The sequence below is a fragment of the Rhinopithecus bieti genome, unplaced genomic scaffold, assembly GCF_001698545.2.
Source record: "Rhinopithecus bieti isolate Rb0 unplaced genomic scaffold, ASM169854v2 scaffold_26607, whole genome shotgun sequence".
Taxonomy (NCBI): domain Eukaryota; kingdom Metazoa; phylum Chordata; class Mammalia; order Primates; family Cercopithecidae; genus Rhinopithecus; species Rhinopithecus bieti.
In genome coordinates this window covers 398,901-409,213 of record NW_016812346.1, presented here as the reverse complement: position 1 = coordinate 409,213, position 10,313 = coordinate 398,901, and the positions used below count along the sequence as shown (strand labels likewise).

Below are 10,313 nucleotides of genomic sequence, written 5' to 3'. Positions count from 1 at the left end.
CCCCCCCCCCCCCCCCCCCCCATATTAGTATTTTTAAAGACACAGGTTCTTGCTGTGTTGTCCAAGCTAGCCTGGAACTCCTGGGCTCAAACAATCCTACTGCCTATACCTCCTGAGTAGCAAGAACCACAAGTACACACCAGAACACCTGGCTCTATTATTTGCATTCCAACTTCCAAATATATTTTATTCTTTCCAGGTTTCCATATCTCCTTTACTAGCACTGGGGCCTAAGACACCATCATTTCTTGTCTAAACTACCATCTTAGCTTCTTAGTTGGTTTCCCAACTTACATTATTGCTTCCTCACAATTTGTTTTCCACACAGAAGCGGTAATAATCATTCAGACAATATTTTAAGAAATATACATAAGACTGTGCCTTTTGTTTTTAGAAATAATCAAGTGTACTTAGATTAAAAGGAAAACTAGCTTCTTATTGTGGCCTATAAAGATCAGCATGATTTGGTCCCTATTCATCTTGTCAACCCCTTCTCTTTCCACTCTGCTCCTGGCTAAAAACAACCTGGCCACATCGGGGTTTTAGTTCTTGGAATGTAACAGTCTCTTCCCCACCTATAGCATTCACACATGCTGTTCCTTCTGCCTGGAGTCCATTCTTTCACTCTCACCTGGCTAATGCTATTCATAATTCATTTCCTTCCTTGCATGTTATAACCTGTTAGAGATCTTTTCTGACCCCATTCCAATATCACTTTGCCTAAGTAATCCCTCTCACCTCTCACAGTTTTCTATTCGTTTCCTTTGGCACTTATGGCACTGAGGTTTAGTAGAGATCTAGATCTTACAAAAATTAATAATTCTCTATCTTTATCTCACTCTATTTTGCAACAGCATTTACACCCATGGTTGTCCACTTTTTCCATTTTTGACAGACTTTCTTCTGTTGCCTTCTATAACATCACATTCTTCTGTTTGTCATCCTCTTTCACAGACTATTGCTTCTCATTTTCCTTTGCTAGACCCTTCTTCTCTGCCAGGATTCTGAATGTTAGCAGGCTTTAGGCTCAGTCCTAGATGGTGTTATTTTCTCTGTCTTACCTTTCTCTCAGATCTCGTGTTTATGCATGGCTTTAAATCCCAACTTTAAATACACTGACTTACCCCTGTTTATTAAATATTTCTACTTGGATATTGGACAGATATCTGAGAGAATATGACTGAAACAGATTCTTCATGCCCTCAAAACACATCAAACAGATTCTTCAAGCCTTGCCATCTGTAAATTGCTCCACCATTCATTCAGCTGCTCTGATAAAAACAGAAGTAATTCTTGATCGCTCTTTTTTCCTCAGACTCAATTTTAACCCTAAGTTCTGTTGGCTCGAATTCCAAAAAATAAAACAAACAAACAAACAAAAATGAACAAAACCCAAACTGAAATGTGATTTTTTTCACCATCTCCAATACCAGTTTAAGAGACACCAGCTTGCCTCACTGGACTCTGTCATTAGCCTGCTAACTGCTCTTCTCTACCCACCTTCCCATCACCAATCCTCCATAACAGCAGTTAGAGGGAAGGAACATTCATCATTGTAAAGCAAATCACATTACTTTTGTAAAATCCTCTAATATCTCTCCATTGCAACCAGAATGAAATTTTACCTCTTTATTATGGTGGTCTTCACGGCCCTACATCTGGACCTGCCTACATCTCCAATCTCACCTCTACTCACTTTCTCTTTATGGGTACGGTAGGTCCAGACAAAGGACCTGCCTACATCTCCAGTTATTCACTATGTTCCTGCCACAGTGGCTTTTTCTGCTCCACGAGCATACCAATATTATTCCTATTTCAGGGCTTTTAATCTTGTACCTTCTACTTGGAGTACTTTCCTCTAAGATGTTTATGTAGCTGACTCCTCTCTATAAAGGTTTCAAATGTCATCTTCTCAGAAAACCCTTTTCTTCCCTCCTTTAGCTAAACAGTTCTTCCACCACGATCCTCCAATATTGTTTCCATCACAGCATTTCTTAAAATCTGAGATTATGTTATTTTTCATTTATCTATGTGCTTATTGTTTCTTTCCCCAAGTTGGAAGTTTCTTGAAGTTGTGGCTTGTCTCTGTTTTGCTTTGTTGCCTTAGAGCTTAGAAAAGTACCTGGTTCATAATAGTCAAATATTTGTTGACTGACTGCCTTGATTCTCTTTGCCAAAATTATCTGGGCAGACTTCAGTGACTTTTAATTGGACACCAAAGATTTGAGAAGTATTTTTTCATGCCAATGTACATGCTTTTTCAAAGCGGACATGAACTACTGAATCCCAATTAAGGCAAAGAGTCTTGCCGCAGGCAAGAAATGCAAGGGCTCGCCCAAAATACACATTGATATTTTCCCAAGATGAAAGCCCCTTTGAAATCTCAGAGGTCCCCCAGTGAGACTGAAGCATCATCTGGAGAAGAGAAAGGTGTGAGGACCAATTTTGGATCAGGAAATGAGACCAGCTTAGGTTGTTATTGACTAGTTTTACCAAATCATCAATTCTTTCAGAAACCAAAGCATAATTGCAACATCTTTGTGATAGAGTTGGGGTTCTAGAAACCAACTTGAAATTTAACTAACAGTGGGCTTAGTATTTGGGTACTTTTTATGTGCTGGATCCTGTGTGAGGCTCTGGGAATACAGAGAGACAAAGATCTGGATAGATATGTACAATTCATCAATCCCAGTGTAAGCACTGCAGCAAAAAAATGTACAGGGTGCTGTGCAAGTAGAGAAGAGCAAGTGCCTCACTGGTGAGTAGTCAGGAAAGATCTACAGAGGAAGTGATGTTAGAATGTCAAGCAAAGTGTTCACTTGGCAGATCAGATGGGAAGAGCATTTCATGTAAGGCCTAGTGACAAGACAGAGCAAGTTTCGTTAAGGAAATAGCAAGCATTTTGGAGGTGCTAGATGGTTGGATCTTTGGGGGAGAGTGTAGAAGATGAGGCACACTAGGTCAACTCACAGACCCTGAATAAACTAAGGGGTGTGATTTTGATCTTGAAGAAATAATAAGCTGTTAGAATAATTTTGAAGCTAGGACAGAGAGAAGGTGATGAGCTACAGAGATTTAAAGTTAGGCTTCCTAAATTTAGAGACAGAGTGATGGCTCCTTCATTCTTCTCTGTATTGTAAAATGCTTACGTAGATGTAATGAAATAACATTAAGGAACATGACCAAGGTAGGATTGGGGAAATTACACAGTAGAAGAAGCTGGTACTTGTGCTATGTCTGAGGTATTGGAAAGACTCTATGAGTCACTACTCTGTACACACACACATACATGCACACATGGTCCCTTTCTTTCTACACATTCATAGCAACTTTATTTGAAATAGCCCCAAATTGGAAACAATTCAAATGTCCATGAACACATGAACAGACAAACAAACCCCGGCACAAATCTATACAATGTAATACCACTCACCGACAAAAGGGAATGAAAGGCTGATACACAGAAGAACAAGAATAAATGTCAAAACAACCAGACTGAGAGAAAGAAGCCAGACACAAAATAGAAGACATGCTATACAATGACATCTGTATAAAACTTTTTAAAATGCAAACTATTCTGTAGTGAATCAAAGCATATCTGTAGGTGTCTAGGAAAAAGGCCTTATTTTTAACCTTGTAAGACCTGCAGGGAATAGATCCCATTATTATTCTCATTTTACAGGTGAAGTGATGGAGTCTGCTATGGTACACTGAAATCTGTAGGTCTTTCTCTGATATCAGACATTAATGTTGTTTTAAGCCTTAATATGATATTGCTATTTTAAAGACTTATCATTAAAATTTTTATTGTCAACTAAGCAAGAATAGCAAGATTTCTGTGGGTTTCTGTTGTCTATGTCTGTAATACTTCAATCTGGTAGCATATAAATATTTCCTAGAAAATGTATACAAATAGAGATTCTTATTTCTCATCCTAGACAAGTAGTTCTCAGGTGTTACAGTATATTAGAGCCATCTGGGAAACTTGGTAAACATACAGAGGTGAGGTATCTGTATTTTTTATTAATGCTCCAGGTGATTCTGATAAATACTGAACTTTGAGAATCACTGTTCAAATAAATTAGAGTCTCCTGGGCTGATGCCTGATATTTATATTTTTAAAAGTCCTATCAGATGATTCTGTAACTAATCCATGGAAGAAATTTTGGTTACAGGTTGAAATATGAATTCATCATTATTTTGTACAGAGTCCTTCCAAAATCTGGCCCCCAACTTTCTTTCCAGTCTGATCTGTCACTCGCTTTCAAACAGCATCCATTCCTGCCAGCCTGAACTTCTCATAAGTCTTTCTTCATGATGGCAGTCAATGGAATGTCCACCTTGTACTATGTATTGTCGTCTCACAATGGCAGTCCTTTGCATACCCGTTATCAAAAACTCATCCCCTTTCTTTTTCTGGAGACCTGTGTTTACAGGTAGAATGCCACTGAAACATAGTTCCCTCATCAAAGCCTTCTCTGACATCACAGAACCGTTCTTCTACGTTCCTTTGGCATTTTAAGATCCCCATTTATCGCTTGAAATTGCACTTTTTCTGTTTACATGCTTCTCGTGCGCTTCACTGTCAGCATCTTAAGGCAGGACATCCAATGAAAATGGCACAGACATTTGAGTCAGATGGATGTGGGTAGGTTCCCAGCTCTGATATTTAGTGGCTGTGTAAACCTGGTCAAGATATTTAACCTCTCTATAGCAGCATGATTTATAATCCCTTGGGTATATACCCAGTAATGGGATTGCTGGGTCAAATGGTATTTCTAGTTCTAGATCCTTGAGGAATCGCCACACTGTTTTCCACAATGGTTGAATTAGTTTACAGTACCACCAACAGTATAAAAGTGTTCCTATTTCTCCACATCCTATCATGCTGCTATAAAGACACATGCACACGTATGTTTATTGCAGCACTATTCACAATAGCAAAGACCTGAAATCAACCCAAATTCCCATCAGTGACAGACTGGATTAAGAAAATGTGGCACATATACACCATGGAATACTATGCAGCTATAAAAAAGGATGAGTTTGTGTCCTTTGTAGGGACATGGACGCAGCTGGAAACCATCATTCTCAGCAAACTATCACAAGAACAGAAAAACAAACACCGCATTTTCTCACTGATAGGTGGGAATTGAACAATGAGATCACTTGGACACAGGAAGGGGAGCATCACACACTGGGGCTACTGTGGGGAGGTGGCGGGGAGGGATAGCATTAGGAGATATACCTAATGTAAGTGACGAGTTAATGGGTGTAGCACACCAACATGGCACATGTATACATATGTAACAAACCTGCACATTGTGCACATGTACCCTAGAACTTAAAGTATAATAATAATAACAAAAAAGATATTTAACTTCTCTAAAACTCAGCTTCCTTATTTTTGAAATTAAGTTAATAATTGGATTTCTTTCATAGAGTTCCTATGAAGATTGAAGAGATAGCAAATGGAAAACATCTTCCACAGTTCCTGATATACAGTAAGCACTTAATGTAGAGTAGCCATTATTAATGTTAGCACAAAGGTATAGGATAATGTCTTGGTCTCATTCAACTTATATTTCTAGCACATGGCGGGTACAAACAGATCTGCTGAATGGACTCATCTTTCATATATCTTAACTATCACAAAGCTTTCTCTTTGAGCGAAGATCATTAGAGAAAAGTTTACTAAACTACACACCACATCCCTGACAAAAAAATTAAAAGGTCCTGATGCATGCAGCGTCTATATCACACATTCCAAATGTACAAACACTAGGTCTTGTTCAAGGCTTGCAACACAGCAAATTGTAATGATTTGAGTTTACAAAGCTTGTAGCTCAAGTAGGGCTTGCACACTCATACAGATCATGACCTTCTCCAGAAACGTCCTGGAGCAAGCCATTCTTGGCTTTGGAAGTTTGTGGTCATGGAAACAACTCTCACACTCCCACACTCCCTTCCAGGGAAAGGAGGGCAGGAAGGCCTTTCATGAACAAACACACACAGAAATTGGGGAGGGAGAGACAGCACACAACCTCGCTGGTTGTGTTAGGGATGAAGCCAAGGCTAATAACCAGGAATCTCCAGCAATCTGTACAGAGAAAAGGGCAAGTGTTCCAGGGGAGGGGAAGGAGCAAAGGGGCAAGGGTGCTACTTTTCTGGTCTCTATTTATCTTTGGGGCCTGCCAAAGTAGCAGTGAGTACAAGAAATAAAATGCAACAATTACCTCTCCAGGCATTCTGATTTCTTTTGGAGTTTTATTGCCAAATGGTTGACACTCTGAATTTATGCACAAATGGCTCAGATATATTAAGTATTAGGAGCAGAAGGAGGTAAAGTAACACAGTCTTAATTGAGGTCCTCTGGTGATCAGTTTTCCTTCTGTGTCAATGCATCCTCCACAAAGTCACTGGCAAAGTACTTCTAAAGCACTAATCAGATGAGTTCACTCTTGACCAAAGAGCTTTATTAGCAACCCACTGCTTGCAGGATAACATCCAAATTCCCTAAAAGAGAGCATGAGTCCCTTCATGTCTGGCCCCACAAGCTTCTACTGCCTGTTGTTATCCTACATTTTAGTCTTAGGAAATTATTTGCTCTTCCCAGAACAAAGAATCTTGTTTATTGCAGCTCCATGCTTTTGCAAATGCTTCCTTTTTTAAAGAATGCCCACCTTACTTGATCTGCTTAGCCAACTCCTATTCATTTATTAAAAACCTGTGTTAGGCTTTCTTTGATCACCGACCTCCTTCTTAATATTTCCTTCACGAGTTGACTATGTTTGTTTTTACACTATCCCCAACACATGCCTTCATGCTAATACTGTAATGTACTTAGCTATTGATATATTGTTTCCTGTACTGGCTGGGGAACTCCTTGAGGGCAGAATCTGGTACTGGAGGGAATACTGTGACACTTGTTACTTTTACCGCCACAGAGCACCATTGCCCTGGAGTATCACTGCGTATCCTGGTCATGTATGTAGGCTGACAGAGAAAGAGAGAAGGCCACTAACATTTTGAGTTAGGCAATGGGAAGAGTATTATAGAAAGTAATATTTCCTGTGTGCCACACTTTGTGGTGGGAACATGAAGCTAAATTAAACAGAGTCTTTCTCTATAAATGTTTACTTCTAAAAGAACATCTATCATATTTAATGAATTGTAAGAGTTTCTTTCAATGGATATGTTATTTCAACTGATTAAACAAACACCCTTAGAAGATAGGTCCAATTGTTATCCAATGTTAGAAGTGAGAATAATGGTTTTCTAGGATTTTACAGCTTATGAGAGATCTGGAATTGGAACCAATTTACAACAAGAAGAATAATCTTTAATCTACTATTTATTAAGCATCTGTTATTTTCCAGGAATTGTGCTAAGTTTTATACATCTATTATCATGAATTTGTAATAAGCCATCATGATAATTGGGATTACCTCTACTTTACAGAAAAGGAAGTCTGTGGTTCAGAGAGACAAAGTGGTTTTTTAAGAACACACAGCAAACAAGAAGCGAAATTAGGATTTGACTCTGTATCCAATGACACCCAAACACCAAACTTTTCATCATCTATGCTTGTTGAAATTTTTAATTTAATATTCACTCCATTCCTTTTTAATATTCAAGAACTCACAGAAACCCACACAGCCTCCATAGGAGAATTGGTATTTAAGCAGTCTCTGCAAAATCATGAGGAGGTGGTAAAAGACCATTCCACTGAAGAGGAGATGGAAACAAATGAATTTTAGAAATATCTCTGCGTGAATAGAGGATCTGTTACTAAAGGCTATTTTAGTAAGCAAGAATGGAAGAATCTGCTCCTCTCCTCTCCCATTTCCTGGTTCTTGCGTATCCGTCAAGGAAGCCATCCAATGGGCCCTCTGACACAGCTGGGATAATGCAGGAAATCTGCATTATTCTTAGCTTACTGAATGAATGATATGGTAAAGACTCAAAAGCAGAGTCTCCAAGGGAAATTTAAAAAAGCATGGAAATTTTAGGTGGGAGAATGAATGACTCAGCACGCATTTTAGAAGACTTTCAAGTATTTGGAGGGTTCTCATTTGGAGAGTGTAAAACCAGAACAACAACTCCAAAGAAGATTAGATTTCCTCTTAGGGTTCATATGTAGAAATCACCAAGAAACAAGATTCTTTAGAACTGACATGAGAGAAGAACTTCCTCAATTACATGGTGGAAGGCAATGAGCTGCCTGTAATGGGAAATACTCCAATAAAGGTGGTGTGACCACTTGGTGGAGATGTTGCAGAGAAAATTCAAGAACTGTAAAGGCCTTTAAAATCCCTGACATCTCAGCCTCCTCTGATTCCGGGAGCTGCATTGAATCCAAATGAATAATACTAAAACCATATTTACCATAGTCATTATCATGTCTCTAGACACCTGAGGAGATGGATGTTGTCTTTACTGTTTAGATGGGAGCATCTAGGCAGGAATAGAATCCAATCACACTAGGAACCAAATGGACTAGCCACTGAGGTATAGCAAATCAGAGTACCTTAAGGGAGACGATGAGTCACAGATCATAATCCTCACTGGTGTTGTTACAGTCTCCCTGCACTACATAGCACTGAAATAGGCTGAAAATGTTCTGTCCTCGGGGTGATAAAATATTCCTTGGTAAGCACACAGATTCATTTTCCTAAAGCAAATGAATCACTTGTGCTTTTCTTCTCATATTTTTTTATCAACAGGGTAAGAACCCTGCCTGTCAAAAATCTGTCTAAAAAAGAAGTGTATATTTCAAGAGGAACTATACAAAGAGTAAACACATGGTAGGCCTCATGCCAGAGGTCAAACCAGGTTCAACATATTTGCATATTTTGATGGGAGCTGTAGAATAAGGGCTACCAAAATGTACACTTTTTGTGTCAACCCTAAAGGTCTAAATTTGAACACAAATGGCTTTAGGTATTAAAGGGAAAACTGTTGCCCAAAGTATGAATTCCATCTACTAACTCAATCCTCTATTGTTTCCCTCTTGGGGTTTAGTATGCCCACGTTGAGATTTGAATGCTAAATCTAGGTCAAACAGAAATTTGCTCAAAGTATTCCCAGTTCTAAGGACTCGTAAGCTGCTGTGAAAACACTTGTGCTGAATGACAGTATTTTGCAGAGGTAATGTGTACTGCATCTATTCTTTGAAAAAAAATTTTTTTGAGTTCTTTCTCTATGTCAAGTATTCTGTTGGGCCTAGGAATGGGGAGGATGAGGTATGGGCCCTTCCTTCAACTAGCTCATAATGGTGGGCAGACAGATTTACAATTATATAATTCAGTGTTTTTAGTACTACAAGAGAAGTATTTATAATGAACAATGGTTATTTAAAGAAAGGAAAAGTTGACTATTTTTTCTGTGTATTTGGGGGGAAGGTGAGGTTTGTAGGAAAAAGTTTGTCAAAAGAGTTAACATGTAACCTGTAAGCTGGATGTTGAAGTTTATCCTTTGTTATACAGGTGAAAGATGGGACAGTATTCCAGAGAGATAGAGGAGAATATGTAAATGTGTAATTTGCAGAAAAGTGTATATATTTAGGAAAATGTTAATATAGCTAGTCCATGGGGTTGTACAGGAGATGGGGCTGGGAAGTAGCAGAGAGGAGAGTGAGTGCTTGTTTGTACAAATATGATCCTTTGGCTATGGGGAGGAAAAACAAACACAAAAAGGTTTTAAAGAGGAAAGAGACATGATCAGGTTTTATCATGTATAAATGTATGTGTCCATACAGGGAGACTGGATTGCAAGGGAAAAATTGAATCCAGAAGCATGATTAAAAGTTGATTACAAAATTTATAAGTTGGATAAAATCTAGTGGTGGTAAGCCTATGGAGAAACAGACATTCTCATACACTTTTGGTAGAAATGTAAATTGGTATAACTTTTTGGAAGACAATTTGCTAACCTGTAGCAACTTCACTTTTAGAATTTATCTTATAGATACATTCACACACACACAATGTGACATTTAGTTGACAACCTAAATATCCATCAATAGGGAACTACATTTATACAACGTAATAGGCTGAAATCATAAAAACAGAATGAGGTGGATATATACATATGGATATGGAAAAATGGTCAAGGTCTCTTGTTAAGGGAAAAGTATGATTTGCAGTACAGGCTACAGACAAACAGATTGGTAGATAGATAGACATAAAATTGGTAACCATCATGTTAAAAATAATTAGAAAAGCTAAGTCAAAACAAACAAACAAAAATATAGTTTGAAGGAAGTGGAGAGCTTCCAAGTCATTGAAAATTATAGGTCTAAGATTCATGAA

At 38.3% G+C, this 10,313-nt stretch overlaps 1 long non-coding RNA gene across 4 annotated transcripts in view; it reads left to right on the top strand.

The window, feature by feature from the left end:
- LOC108544694 (uncharacterized) overlaps window positions 1–10,313 on the top strand; it is a 44,529-nt gene that overhangs the window by 19,581 nt on the left and 14,635 nt on the right. For all 4 annotated transcript variants that reach the window (XR_001889932.1, XR_001889934.1, XR_001889931.1 and 1 more), the window contains exon 2: window positions 5,443–5,504. This is a non-coding gene — a long non-coding RNA (uncharacterized LOC108544694). The remainder of the gene's footprint in view (window positions 1–5,442; window positions 5,505–10,313) is intronic.